Source organism: Gigantopelta aegis, chromosome 9 (assembly GCF_016097555.1).
Source record: "Gigantopelta aegis isolate Gae_Host chromosome 9, Gae_host_genome, whole genome shotgun sequence".
Taxonomy (NCBI): domain Eukaryota; kingdom Metazoa; phylum Mollusca; class Gastropoda; order Neomphalida; family Peltospiridae; genus Gigantopelta; species Gigantopelta aegis.
In genome coordinates, this window is record NC_054707.1 from 2,484,726 (window position 1) to 2,500,875 (window position 16,150).

The 16,150-nt window shown below is 36.9% G+C and overlaps 1 protein-coding gene across 2 annotated transcripts in view; it reads left to right on the forward strand.

The window, feature by feature from the left end:
* The first annotated feature begins 5,752 nt into the window (after positions 1 to 5,752).
* The window catches only part of LOC121381365 (E3 ubiquitin-protein ligase HECW2-like), a 66,585-nt gene continuing 56,187 nt past the window's right edge, over positions 5,753 to 16,150 (forward strand). For both annotated transcript variants that reach the window (XM_041510650.1, XM_041510651.1), the window contains exon 1: positions 5,753 to 5,884. The gene's annotated coding sequence lies outside the window, so the exon portion shown is untranslated. The remainder of the gene's footprint in view (positions 5,885 to 16,150) is intronic.

The following is a 16,150-nucleotide window of genomic DNA, read 5'->3' on the forward strand; positions in this document are numbered from 1 at the left end:
AGAGACAGACAGGGAGAGACAGACAGACAGACAGACAGACAGACAGACAGACAGACATAGATAAATAGATAGACAGATAGATAAATAGATAGGATCGGCAAATTGAAATAGAAAAGTAAGATTACCTTGTTTTAGTGAATGGATTCTTCCGTATACTGTTAGATCTGCTTTCTCACACGCTAAAATGATCGAGCTGATGATGATGATGATGCGCATGTCTTATATAAGTCACGAACAAAGCAAAACAGACAGGGTGTGTTTAACATAAATTAGGTGACACCATTGTATTAAGGGGCGGGACGTAACCCAGTGGTAAAGCGTTCGCTTGATGCGCGGTCGGTCTAGGATCGATCCCCGTCGGTGGGCCCATTGGGATATTTCGTGTAAGGAGTCCATTTCTCAAGTCATTTGTTTGTTTTAATGTCATTTTCAAGGTCAAATGTAATTTTCAGCAGAAAACGGCCATAACTCTGGAACTTAGTCTTTAGACCTATGTTTTCGACTCCAGGCAATTAATTTTTTCAGTTATTGGACACCTCACTCTAGTCCTATAGTCAAAATTCCAATATGGTTGGCAAAATGGCCGCCGTTCTAGCTACAATTGACCATAACTCCGGAACTGAGCCACGTAAAAAAATTATCTTTGACTCTCTATCTATGATTTCGACACCAAGGAATTCATTGTACAGATTTCTAGTCATAGTAAATAATTTTCTGAGGTCGAATTTGTGTTTTAATAAAGTTTTCATGGTCAAATAACATGGTCAAGGCCATTTCCAAAGTCTACATGCAAAGTCTAAACCAAGTATTACTGGATGTCTATCATGCATGTGTCATCGATAGCGCTCTCCAGCAGTCAAAGAGGCTTCTGTGCTTGTTCTCGATATGGCGGCAGTGATATACATCATCAAACCCCAGTGTTTGGGGAGTACACACGGATGCACCTGCTGCCATAACTGCAGAGCAAGATGACGGACAGCACCACGAGAGTGGACGCAGTTTGGACACGTATACAGTCTCAAGTCCCATACTCGTGCCAATTGCGGTGAGACTACAGGCGCTGAAAACGAGTCTCAGCCAAGATACCTCTTCCAAAGAGAGCCCAAGATTATGAAAATAAAGACGAGTTCTTTCAGTTCCTCAGTCAGGAACTTCAGAGGATCACAGCTGATTGGCGGTACTACCTCCTCACAACAAAGGCTGGCCTTGTGCTCAGCAACAAACCAACTGACCTAACAGCCTTTTCCTCCGTGCCAGTAAAAAGAAGCTGACACGAAGAAGATGCCCCGTTTCCGTCACGCTACCAGCAGGAGCTCACTTTTCTCATTTAACTATTTTGTTTGGCATGAATTTGAGGATTTGCTTCAGCTCGGAGGGGGGGGGGGGGGGGGCAGTTGCCCTTCTGCACCCCCACCCCTTTGTCTTGTATGCTTATGAGAAGACTGAAGACAAAGAAGAATGTTTGAATGTATACCACTTTCTTTATAGACTATTAGTTAGATTTCCCCCTTCTGTCCTAAGTCCAACCTCTGGTCATCCTGGTGCTTTTAATACCTCAAAATGCATTTTTCATACTTTTAAAAACGCACATGCGTCTGAGAAGTAACGGTTATGGGGACGAGTTCTAATCTAGTTTTAAGGGTATTTCAACGTCACAGACTCTTGTATCATTCTATTTTAACTTTATCCAGATGCGTTACAGGTTTGTAGATTAACCAAACTCAGTGTCCGTTTTTACTGGTCCAAACTACGCACTGCGACTTTAAGTCTAAGTAAGCTTCTAAAAATCTGACTATTCTATTCTTTATGAATGTAACTGTACCGTAAAAAGGGATAATAAAAGACTGCCTGGTAATAGTGGTCGTTTTAAAAAATAAAATAAATAATTAAATAAAAAATAAATGTTTTGAAACAGGGAAGCCAGGCAAGCTTTCCTTTATTATTGGAATTAAAGGTAAAGTTTGTTTTGTTTAACGACACCACTAAATCACACTGATTTACTAATCATAGGCTACTGGATGTCAAACATTTGGTCATTCTCAGATACATTCTTAGAGGAAATCCGCTAATTATTTTCCATTACCAGCAAGGGATCATTTATATGCACTTTCCCACAGACAGGGAAGAATATACCACAGCCGTTTACCAGTCGTTGGGCATTGGCTGGGATGGGACAAAAACAATCTGACAATGAATCCACCGAGGGGATTTGATCCTCCGACCCATGCACCTCATGCAAGCACTCTACCGACTGAGCTAGACCCCGCACCTTTTATAACTGAAGACCGGTGTATTGTTGTATACAAGGTTAGTTGTGTATTCATTATTGTTTGTGTGATTACTGGACCGGTGTATTGTTGTATACAAGGTCAGTTGTTTGTTCATTATTGTTTTATGATTACTGAACCGCGGTGTATTGTATACAAAAAAAGTAAAGTTTTTTTTTTTTAACAACGCCACTAGAGCACATTGATTTTTTATCTTATCATCGGCTATTGAACGTTAAAGATATGGTCATTCTGACACTGTTTTTTAGAGGAAACCCGCTGTCGCCACATAGGCTACTCTTTTGCGATAAGCAGCAAGGGATCTTTTATTTGCGCTTCCCACATGCAGGATAGCACAAACCATGGCCTTTGTTGAACCAGTTATGGATCACTGGTCGGTGCAAGTGGTTTACACCTACCCATTGAGCCTTGCGGAGCACTCACTCAGGGTTTGGAGGCGGTATCTGGATTAAAAATCCCATGCCTCGACTGGGATCCGAACCCAATACCTACCAGCCTGTAGACAAGGTTAGTTATTTATTCATTATTGCTTGTATGTTGGGATGGAGCACATTAAAAACAAAATGCGAATTTCACGAAAAAATAAATATTGGTCAAAACTTTAACTTTCTTTGATACATATATAATGCCATGCAAAAGTAGTTGATACATATATGACACGTAGAAGTATTTGAAAAAAAAAACCTCGTGATACTGTCAAAACGTTTTACATTTGTCTTGTATTGTGCAGACGGGCGACCAACCCAAACATACAGCATTGAAATCTGAACAACAAAACCATAACATATTCAAAATGACAAAACATTTGTATAATATTATGCTGCTCATCCCTTTCATCTAAAGAGTTTTAACATCGTTATCACATCATACATTTCATATCAAAGGAACAGCTGTGTAGAAACGAGTCATTTGGTGCCACCCCAAAAAGCTAGTGTGGCCAGTTCATTACTAACTGACAAAAAGAAATCTGTTACATTTTTTTTTTTATTTTTTTTTTTTTTTGTAGCGATGCATCATAAATGAATCATAACTTCATAGTAATGACAAACAATTAACTTATAAAAGACATGGTATTCACAGGCGTCGAAACTTACAGCAGGCGCGTGTTCAGGAATTTTAGCGGGGGTGGGGAGGGGGCGGAGAGGCCAGTTATTAGGGAGGCCGTTAGAAGGAAGGAAGGATAGTTTATTTAACAATGCACTCAACACATTTTATTTACGGTTATATGACGTCGGACATTATGGTTAAGGGCCACAGAGGAAACCCGCTGTCGCCACTTCATGGGCTACTCTTTTTGATTAGCAGCAAGGAATATTTTATATGCACCATCCCACAGACAGGATAGTACATACCACGGCCTTTGATATGCCAGTCGTGGTGCACTGGCTGGAATGAGAAATAGCTCAATGGGCCCACCGACGGGTATCGATCCCAGACCGAGCGCGCATCGAGCGAGCGCTTTACCACTGGCTACGTCCTGCCCCAAAAGGAAGGAAATGTTTTATTTAACGACGCACTCAACACATTTTATTTACGGTTATATGGCGTCGGACATATGGTTAAGGATCACAAAGATATTGAGAGAGGAAACCCGCTGTCGCCACTTTATGGGCTACTCTTTTCGATTAGCAGCAAGGGATCTTTTATATACACCATCTCATAGACAGGATAGCACATATCACAACCTTTGACGTACCAGTCGTGGTGCACTGGCTGGAGCGAGAATAGCCGTTAGATACCATTTATCTTACAGCAAGTTGTTTTAAAATATACCTAATGAGTGAAAGCGAGTTTGATACGTTTTCAAACAACGAATTGTAAGATAAATGGTATCGATAACAAGTATGCCCTTGGCATCCTGTATGAGTTTAAAGTTTGCTTTGTTCAACGACACCACTAGAGCACATTGTTTTATTAATCATCGGCTATTGGATGTCAATCATATGGCCATTTTTGATACAGTCATAGATAGGAAACCTACTACATGTTTTCATTAGTAGCAAGGGATCTTTTATATGCACCATCCCACAGACATGATAGCACATACATACCACAACTTTTGATATACCAGTCGTAGTGCATTGGCTGGAACGAGACGTAGTCCAATGGGCCCACCGACAGTGATCGATCCTAGACCGACAGCTCATCAGGCTGACGCCTTTACCACTGGGCTACGTCCCGCCCGACCTGTATTCTATGAGACCTGTGACGCTGCTAAAAGACGTGCATGGAGGTGCATCGTTAGAATTAATACAGACATATCAACTCTTACGTTTTTGTCGTGACAATCACGTTCATGTTGGCTTGTTGTGTTCAAAATCACGCTCTCTCGTTCAAGAAGAACACACACACAACACACGTTCTTGTTTAATGTCATGAACATGATATATATAACGAAAGGATCAATGCCTAAACAGTGTTTTTGCTACATTGTAAACGTGATGTTAATGAATACCTAACTAGGCCTAATCTGTGTCAGAACATCTAAAAAAAAACAAAAAAAACAAAACAATGTTGGTCATGAAAATATAACATAAATATATCACTAGTGAAAACTATTGCTAACCGTTTATATTTAATAAGCAGTTTTAAGAATAGTTTTTTGGCGCAGAGAGGGCCTTCACCCACAAGTGAACTCTCTACCAGGGCGTCGTCTAAACCCCGACTTGGACATCATCTTTAGGTTGAATCTCAAGCGGTGAAGCTTCTACGGGTTCACAGCTCTGTTAATAGGAATTTGGGGATTAATGTTTGGGGGTTATGTGATTTTGTTTTTGATTTGTTTTGTTTTAGTTTAACATATTATTTATGGTTGACAGTATAGATTAAACAGCTTAGATACTAGAATATTCTAATGCATTTGATTAAAATTCTATATGAATTTATCACTAACGTATTAACAATGATGGTTAAAACTAAAATTAAATAATTATTGGGTTTTTTGGGGTTTTTTTTTTAAAGACCAATAACATTTTTAGTGAATAGTTTCAGGTGATGACATTGAATTGAAGAATGTATAGTAACCTTTTGGAGATTTCCGTGTCAGATATATCTTTAAAATAGGATTTGGAGCTTGGACTAAACTCTATATAATGTGCTCCAGCCAGTGCACCACGACTGGTACATCAAAGGCCGTGGTATGTTATATCCTGTCTATGGGATGGTGCATATAAAAGATCCCTTGCTGCTAATCGAAAATATTAGCCCATGAAGTGGCGACAGCGGGTTTCCTCCCTCAATATCTGTGTGGTCCTTAACCATATGTCCGACGCCATATAATCGTAAATAAAACGTGTTGAATGCATTGTTAAATAAAACATTTCATTCCTTCTATATAATGTGCTCTGTCGAAGGTGGAATGTACCCCCAAATTGGTAGTGTTGATTAGTTATTAGTATCGTTTAAACCGGAAGAGGAAGCAAGGTAATTATCCCTTTTTCAGAAAGGAGAAACTTGCAAATGGATTAACATTTATATTTGGCATTTATTGTAGTGTTTTACATGTGCTAGTACCTCCTTTTTTGTTTCTTTATCAGCTAGTGTGAACATGCCAACACGTGATTATATGCATGTCGTGTGAAGTTAAAGAGATAAAGGTAAACACACACTATAAATTAGAAAGTAATCGAATGACTGAAGCGATGTGCACACACAAGATAGAAAGTGGGTTGGGCTTTTACTATGTTCGACAGACGTGTGATACGGTGTGGTAACTTTAGTTTTGGTCATTTCGTGAAATTCAAGATAACTTTGATTTAATGAAGTGTACCATTTCCATAATTTGTGTTGTGGTTTCAGGCAAATTAACCTAGTATAACATGCTTAATAATATTATTATCTAAAAAAAAAAGTAAACTGATGGCGAGTGTGTTCTGTATTGTGATTGGTTAATTACATTATTTTTCCCGGATCAAATAGACAATAACATCCGGAAAGCTAATGATGTCATTAGCAATTGGAATAGGCGAAGTTGACGATTCAAGGGGCTACAGTTAGATTGTAGCCAGATATTTTTCAAGAAATACCAAATATACAGTCATTTCGGCAAAAGTACCGTATTTTGCGCCCCCCTCTATTTTAAAGAAATATTTCTTGGAATTAGTTTAAGGTTAGGGTTAGGGTTAGCGATAGTTATATACAATATATTTTAAAACAATTTGTTCTGTAAAACCAACATGAAGTTTATATTTCGTAATCCAGTATCGCTATGTTTTGCCTTTGAAAAATTAGACATTTTGACTATTCTGTATAAAATTTCTTCCACACGGGTGCTTTTGATGGTGCTTTTGGAAGAAATATAGCACAGAAGACAGAATGAGGCATCATGGGACTAAATCTTCGTTTTATTCCGTACACGTTCGGTTCATTCCGTCAAAATACACCCTATGAGATTTATAAGTATTAAAATGCAGTTTCACTTGTTGATCCACTGCATGGTCGAGTGGATACAGTGGTCGGCTACAGTCCCGATGGTCTGGAGTTCGAATCCAGGCCTAGCTCTACATCGTTTGTAGTGTTTAATGCAATACCCAGTTCATATGGTTAATTCAATACCCCAATAGTGGGGGAAAATACGGTACTCTTTCCGTCATTTCTGTAGAAAAACAATTCAGTTTACAATGGGCATAACCATATTGAGTTTTTAAATTTGCAGGTGTTATTGTCTATTTGATGAAACATTTGCGGGATCAAACAGACAATAACACCCGCAAATCTAAAAACTCAATATGGTTATCTCCTTCTGCAAGTGGCAGAGCTAGCCCTGATTAATATTAATATGAAAATTGAAATGAGAAATGAGAGCCATATTAAGTCACATAATCTGCATTAATTCGGAAATGTTCCAAACTATACACTAGGTTCAATTTGTAAAATTTTGTTATCAAATATACTAGTCCTAAGGGACATAGAAAGTGTGGCTCTTTCTATGTCCAAATATTGTTACATACGGTATCCTATATATATAGCTGGTATTAAAAACTTGTGGCACTATGTTTCAACCATTTTTCAATCAAAATAGTGCAACAAATGGACACACAAACCAAAAATGCATAACCTACCATACTCACTAAATTCCTACAGGACTGGGTGAAAACAAACCGTTATTTGTATGGGAGTTACCTCAAAACGTTTAGGTGAGTGACAAATCGCACTCATCAAAATGCTAAGGCGAGTGCAAACCAAGCATTATTAATTTATGAAGTAATTGGTACATGTAAATGCAGAGACATATGTTGCAAAAATTAACCATTAAACCAATAATGTTTTCTTCTAATTTTATGCTTGATTCATTAGTGTAGTCTGACTTATTTTAACATTTTGTAACACGTCATTTGACCTACCGCTACAAGTTACTAACGGCTCTGACATTGATCTAGATTTTATTCCAAATGTGGGATGCCATAATAAAGGTAATAAAAAAAACCCATAATTTTAGACACCATCATCAATGCGTAATAAGTTATCAAGTAGACCAGCGTATACATGCATGCAGAATTCCAAGAGTAAAAATAATCTGACCCCGATGGCTCTGATTGGTCAATATTCCACAGAGTACTGCGCATCAAATTATGTTCCAGTCACATAGTCTTTGACTTTCTAACAAACGAAACAAAAATTACATAGTTGGAAATGATCATTGATTATTGTTACTATAGTGTGTACATATATACATATATAAATAACATATGCACATTCATTAACCTCTGGCTGAAATAAAAATATTTAAATGGAGTTTTATTTGGATTTTTTTTTAAAGATAATAAAAGAAAAATAATAGATGTAAAAAAAATACCTAGTCTTATTCCTACATACCTATTATCATTTCTTTTCCTTCTTGTTATTATTGTCTAAATTTCATTTATTTTATTTGGATTTTTTTTTTGAAGAAAGTGTAAGATTACACGATTGCTATTTTCGGGACCTCTCGTAAGCTTGGTAGGCTAATTGAGACAATTTTACCGACTTTGCTATTTCCGTAACGAGTTCATTTGTGTAGGCTACAGAAGCCACTATTTAATTCAGTTCCTTTTCTCTTTTTGTCATAACCATATGAACAGTATAAATGAGTTATCCTTATCAGATGTTGTGATCTATTACCTTACAAAAGTGGACTGTTTCTAATTAATAATAAATTAAATAGGCAAAGAAGTTTTGATCGGATTGGTACGTCTTCAAAAATGTCTATTAAACCTGTGTTTTCCAATTTGTATTTATAACAAAGATAAATACCAGTCATATATATTAAAATCGTGCATGGATGCAACCGCTCTCGTAACGGGTTTTTTTCTGGTATTATTAAACAGATCTTTCTATCAGCTACATACGGTAAATAGTGGCAATCAATATACAAAATTATTTGTTACATGTAACATGCGTTATTTTTCACACTCGCCAGATTAAAATTATGTGCGCTGTACGAGTGCGATCGCACCCGCACACCTTAAAATGCAAGGCCTGGTATTAACTTAACCCAGCCATACAGGTGCAGTGTGCTGTCACAATATAGACAAACAGATACTTTATTAACATCTCACCTCATGTACATAACATATTTACTAAATAAAACACACGTAAAAGTACATAAGCCATTCCTTATGGGATTATGAAAGAGTATAGTTAAATAATAGAAGTATGTACAATTAAAATAATAATACTATTGTGTCTCTACGATGTATAATATAAAAAACAGGTTTTGGCTGTTACAAATGCAAGGTTAGGCTCTGACATTAAAATACATAACTTCTCTAAATTAGGTAAAAACAAAAACAAAATTTACAACATAACTGAGCATGTTGGAACAAATTAAAATGAAGATCCTCATAAAAACGGACAGTTTACAAAAAAGGCAATACTATATCTAGTTTTCTCAGGGACGATGTTGGGCATCTTTTAACTTTTGTAATGGCATTACTTCAGCTGTGAAGATGATAACATCGGAATTGTGGGTTTCATAATGTAGCAGTACATGCCTGTGGGAACGGTATCTGGAGTGTATTTGTGTAGGGGGCACAATCTCTTGGGGTTCCCTTCCTCAAGTGATTGGGGGTGGGGTGGGTGAAGATGCACAAGTTATATTTTACCTTTTTTATATACATATTTTCACACACACACACACACACACACACACACATACACACACATACATCTGGTTGTATGCTTCGAGTGATTTGTCATGGTTTTCCTACTACAGGTAATCCTCAGGAATATTTGTAAGATATTCATATATATCACACTCAACATTAGGCCACGAAGAATGGTCATTATCTATAAATACCCGGGTAGTTTATAATAGATATTCATACAGAGCACATGCCGACAGCACAACAGAAGGAACCAAGTAGAGGAAGAGGACATTAAAAAAAAGAAGAAGTATATAGCCACCTTTTCTGTCCAATCCATGCTTTAAGAAAAGAAGACAAAAACCCAAAACGCAAAGTGCGTCGCGGCATCAATTTTGCAACTTCGGTTTGACCAAAAACCAGTTATATACATGTATTTATTCACGGATTTATCCAGGGTTTTTTTGTTTGTTTTTTGCCAGTCTGTGTTACATGTCTGATGGGATTAGGAAAGTTATTACTAGTAAATCATATCGGAGATTTTTTCGGACCACTGAATGATGCAGTGCACCACTGTTAAATTAATTTATTAGAACAGCAGGATTTCTGCCAGAGAGTGAAATGGGTACCTGGCGCCATACCCAAATTGTTTTGCAGAGTATTTTTTTAACGTTATCTTTTTCACAGAATTAATTACTCTTACATGTATCATTACTGTATGATTTTGTTAACCCTAACTCTAAACTTAACCCATTTTTTCCCCAATGTTTTGATTGGCAGCAGATAGACACTTGGGACTACCGACTCAAAAAAACCCATCATCAGATGTACATGTATGCAATAACATGCACACGCATGTGCAATTTCATGAATATGTGTATGTTTATACGGCAGCTTTAAGTAAAATTAACAAAAACATATGATATTCAGGAGTAGTTATAGTATAACGAGAATACTGACAGAATCCAAAATAGAAGTGAGCACTGTGCTTCTCAATGAAAAATGTCTAACACTGATGGGTGATTCAGTGACAATCACTTTACACATGATATGTCCTGTAGACAATATCATTGTGTAGTCTTTGTATTTATTAATATAAAATACATCAGGCCCGTAGGAACTGGGATGGGGTGGGGTGTGTGTGTGAGGGGCAGGGCGGGCCTAGGGGCTTGTTCTCCATCCCACACTTGAAGACAAAAATGTATGTTTAAAATTTTCACTACTCCACATAAATAAAGATGATATAAAAATTAAAATCTAGTTTGTATCCCTCACTAGAGACTGTATACCCCCCCCCCCCCCATTTTATTTAATGCACTTTTACAAATTTTAAACAGCAATTATCTTACTATAATCTATCAAAAAATTAAAACAAAACATATCCATTAATTTCCGAGATTTTTTAGTGCATACATGTAATTGTACCCTCTACCTGCGTACCCTCTAGCAGAAACCCAGGGTAGGGAACCAATTATTTGGTGTAGAGTATTTTTAATATGACATAAAGAAAGCATTGAGACGTTAGTATGGAGTGTTTTGGACTCGGTGAAAATTAATTTACAGGTAAATAAATGTGAACTATAAATATTCATATGTGAACAAATTGCAATACCTTTTTTTAATGTATAGTTTAAGTACATACTTGTCTTTCATTTTCACATTGTAAATATACCAAATTGTCATGTTTATGTATTACATTTATACTTTTGGTTTACCACTGTGACACTGAAAACCTTTAGCCATAACTGTTATTTAGTCAAATATTAGGCAAAATCTAGACTGGAAATGATTTATGCTTATTAAATCTTGTTTGCAATTTATTTATTTTATTTTTGGCATCAATCAGTCTTGTTTATAATAGCAATATGTATGCAAGTTTGAGATTCTGTGTGCGCTATGAAAGAAACAATCTTAAAATTAGTGGCGAGAAATTCAAAAGTTATGTCCCTTGGTATAAAAATCCCGGTCAATCATAATTACTTTAATAAATCAATTCTTTTACTTCCAGTGGTTTATATTTATGTTAGTGACATAAATCGGTTCTTTAAAATACTGCACATAATAACATATGAATATAAATGGTGTTTATGGCTGATAAAGGGTTACAAATTGATAACCTATATTTGGAAAAATATTTTTTCCACTTTTAATTTGCAACTAAGATGCTAGACTAACGTAAACCAATTTATTCATCATTCTAGTTTACGAACACTACCGATGTTTAACGATTAAGTCGGCCGTTAATGACTGTAAAGCCGTAATCGACATGTAGGTATTCGGGGTCGTGTTTTTGGCGACATGATAAAAAGCGTTTAGAGTTGCGGCCCTTTGCTTGGTGGTCGCTATAGGAAGGTGCCAAAAAATGTATAAATATATAAAAACAATCGCTGCTACTTCAAAGCGGGGGCACTTGCCCACCTTGCACCCCACGCTTCCTACACCAGTGAAATACAGTACTACTTCCACTGATAAAATTTAATCAAAAAAATTGAATAGTTTCATTAATTTAGTAGTATGTAACTAATAATAATTTTTTTGACATTACTAAAATAGGTTTAGCTAAGAACTGAACAACACTTGCCTGGTCAAGTGTTTCAAACAGGACGACCTGCATGGATGTATATTGTGTATATAGTCTGGCGCCAAAGTGAAACAGGGACCCACACGGTGTTGAGTGAGCTGCTAACAGCTATAACACTTAACAAACTTACTGTGTTTTCACATCTGTTGTGTGATTTTGTTTTTGATATCTGATTAGATCCAAAATATTAACTTCGACTTCTTGCTACTGCTAGGTTAAGTTAACTAGGCGAGTTCAGACGACTTTTGGCTACATTGGTGTCTGTTATGTTGCACACGTGTTGAATTCTTATTTTTTAATCAGGGCTTCTAGATATGGTAGACCCACTCCCATGGCTAGTGATATTCAATGTTGGGCTAGTAAATAACTACCATTCCCATGTTTGACGGATAGTGAAATGTTTTTGGTCAAATGTTGCAGTTAAGTCTATTTTGTAAATACCCACCTTAACCCCCTTCCCAATGTGAATGTTAAGTGTTTTTAAGCTCTATCTCCCACTTTAGGTGACATGTCTGATTATTAGTATTACTATTATTATCGTAAAATTGTATTAACTTATTGTATTTAATTGAGAAAGAATCATGTGCATTCATATTAGTAAACCAGACAAAGTACAAATATTATTTTAATAAAGATAACAAGATAGTAGAAAAAGAATTTTAAAATTTGAAAGTTTGATTATTTTTACATACTGTATATGTATCTTCTTCAAGTGAACTGATCGCATTGATATTGCTAGCTAATAAATGTGGTCTTTTTTTATATATATATACAGTAGAATCTCGTTGGCTCGACCTCGGAAGGGTCGATCACACCGCAACGCTCGAATCAAATACAAAGTCCCAAGTCTTTTATTCTGTAAACCCTTATATTAACTGATGATGGGTCGAGCACATCCAGGGTCGACTATAAGCCTTCGCTCGAACTAAATTATCGGTCCTGTCTGTGTTATTAGCAATATTTCCCTCGAACTGGTGATCCATGAAATATAAAATGGAAAACCACCGAAAAGGACCAACAATTGCCACGCTTGCTTGGTTATTACAACCTTAGGATTATAACACTGGTCAACAATTTTTCAAAAGTTGTCTGCTTCTGAGATTAAATGAGCTATTTCTTATGTATTCTGATGTGCTGCTTTCAAATATCACAATTAAAATTGCTAGTTGGCTATTGTTTCAAAGATAAACGAGGTATGTTGTGTTCATTATTTATTAATATTATCACATAAAGCATATATTATATGGTGTACATGGAAGATTTTCAGTCATGGAATGAGAAATTTTGCTGTTTATCATATGTTCTTTGTTATTTCACCAGATTAGGTCATCTGCTCGGCTTTATGTAATGATTACTAGGAATTACTGCATAGTTTACTCCTTAATCTGTCTACCCTACGCTTTTTGGCTTGTCGTTTGTAGGTATTAAATGGAACATCTCGTGTCACTGTCCAGCAATAGTCTGCTAGCATTGCTGGGCTCCATTTGCCTTGGTATCGTTTCTCCATGGATGAGATATCTTGGTGAAACCGCTCACCGTGCTCGTCACTTACTGCTCCACAGTTCAATGAAAAGAAATCTAGATGCGAATCCAAAAAATGGATCTTACGTGACATGTTACATCCCATGCATTTATATGACTTGAGGAGGTTTTCTACCAACTCTCTGTAGTTCTCTGCTTTTTCGTTTCCTAGAAATCTTGTTGCTACTAATTTGAATGCCTCCCACGCAGCCTTCTCCTTGCCACGCAGTGCAGAGCTAAACTCAATATCTCTAAGAAGTTCACGAATCTGAGGACCAATAAAAACACCCTCCTTTATCTTGGCATCACATAATCTGGGAAATTTAGAAGTGAGGTACTTGAAAGCCGTATCTGTTTTGTCCATGGCTTCGACAAAATTCTTCATGAGGCCCAGTTTTATATGTAAGGGTGGTAACAATATCTTGCTTGCTTGATTCAACAAGTGGTGGATGCTGAATGTTTTTCTTCCCAGGCTCCAATGGTGGACGGAGTGGCCAATCTTTCTTGACATAGTGGAAATTCTTTGCGCGGCTGTTCCATTCACAAAGAAAGCAGCAGTATTTTGTATATCCTCCCTGCAAACCCATCAGAAGAGCAACAACCTTCAAATCACCACAGACCTGCCACTGATGTTGGTCATAGTTTATGCACTTCAACAACTGCTTTATGTTTTCATAAGTTTCTTTCATATGCGCTGCATAACCCAATGGAATTGATGGCTTAATATTTACATTATGCAGCAAAACAGCTTTAAGACTCGTCTTGGATGAATCGATGAAGAGCCTCCATTCATATGGATCATGAGCTATGTTGAGGGCTTCCATCAGACCATTGATATTGTTGCACGCCACTATATCACCTTCCATGAAGAAGAATGGGGCTAACTGCTGTTGACGGTCACGAAATTTGGAAATTCTGACTTCAGCTGCTAGGAGATTCCACTGCTGCAGTCGAGAGCCTTCTTGGAGAGTTCTAAATCCCTGACTAAGTCATGAAGTTCACTTTGAGTTATGAGGTGCGGTTCAGAGGAGGATTCTTTGTCAAAATCTGGGTCATTAGTCACCGAAGGTCCAGGACTGCAATCATCATTTTCTTCCTCTTCCCATCTGATTCAAGTAAGAATGATTCTGGTGCATTTGGAATATGCAGTCCTTCTCCATAGGGCACTGGGCAAATAGCTGGTGGAATGTTTGGATACTGCACATAGTGTTTTTTCTTTGTTGACAAACCTTTTCCAACTGGAGGCATCATGCAGAAATAGCAATTGTTGCTATGATCTGTTGGCTCTCTCCAGATCATTGGCACAGCAAAAGGCATATATTTCCTTTTCCTGTTCAACCACTGGCGAAGATTAGTTGCGCAAGTGTTGCAGCATATGTGAGGAGCCCACTTCTTGTCCTGATCTCCAACCTTGCATCCAAAATATAGGTTATAGGCTTTCCTAACCATACCAGTTATGTTGCGCTTCTGCGATACAAACGTTACTTCACCACAAATGTAGCAGAAGTTATCTGGCTTGTTCACACACATACGAGGCATCTGAATCATAAAGAGCTTTAAACAACACAACCACCTCGTTCGACAGCTGAAACAATACTGAGGGAGCGTGAGTGTGGTTTACGATGTGCCTGAATGTGCGTGTTTGTACTCGTACTGACACAGCACTGTATCTATAAAAGTTGAGCTAATAATCAATTTTAAACATCATTCTCATTATCAGTGATGCCGAATTAGTCAAATTATACTACATTTGCTTCAGAAGCATTTTGGCTGTTGACCAGTGTAATTATTGAGGTAGAACAAGCTATAGATGAATCGGAGAATCGCAACAATAATCATGCAATCCTTTCTTTGCCATACCTGTCATGTTGTGTGTTAAGCAGCTATCAGTAATGATCTTTCAAGTACAGCTAGTGTTACAGTACCTGTTCGATGAACTGTAATACCAATCAAACAATTAGTGCACAAAATGGCCTCGGCATGAAGTTACTCTGAACATGTCTGCAAGACCAGTTTTAAATGAAACAATGAGCGAGTTACTCAGCTGTCATCACTTTAGTAACCACACATTTAATTAACACCGACAAGGGCTTCTGCATCACACAATCGGAGTAATTTGTAATAAATCTTTTCACTCTGATATTTTGCTATATAGCACCTTGATGAAATTTTTAAGTTTGCAATTATCAATATAATATGTATCTAATTCAACTTTCTAACTGATGTTACAGAAATATCCGATGTTGACCGAATGGATCATTCGAACTACCCGATATAGGTCGAACACTTTCTGGAGCCCCTAAAAGCCGAGATAATGAAGGAAAACTGTTTTTCTTGATCAGTAGTTAAAATGTCGAATTTGTTTTAATGAAAATGAAAGCTGAACATATTTGCGATTTCTTTGTGTATTTGCGGTATTTATAGCATATTAGGTGTTTTAGTTATTTGTTTAAATAGTTGTAGTTACGACAGTTATTCATGATTAAATTAAATGTATCATTTACACATTTATTTTTAAAAAGGGGAAAGCTTGTAAATAGAAAATATTTAGAAGCAAAAAAGGAATACAAATAGAAGTACGTATTAATAATATCATCACTTAAACAAAATATTACGTGAAAAAAAACTACTCTGACTCGTGAAATCCTTGTTTTCTTTTACCCACCCCTGATTTTGTTTGACCTTATCTGGTCACAGGT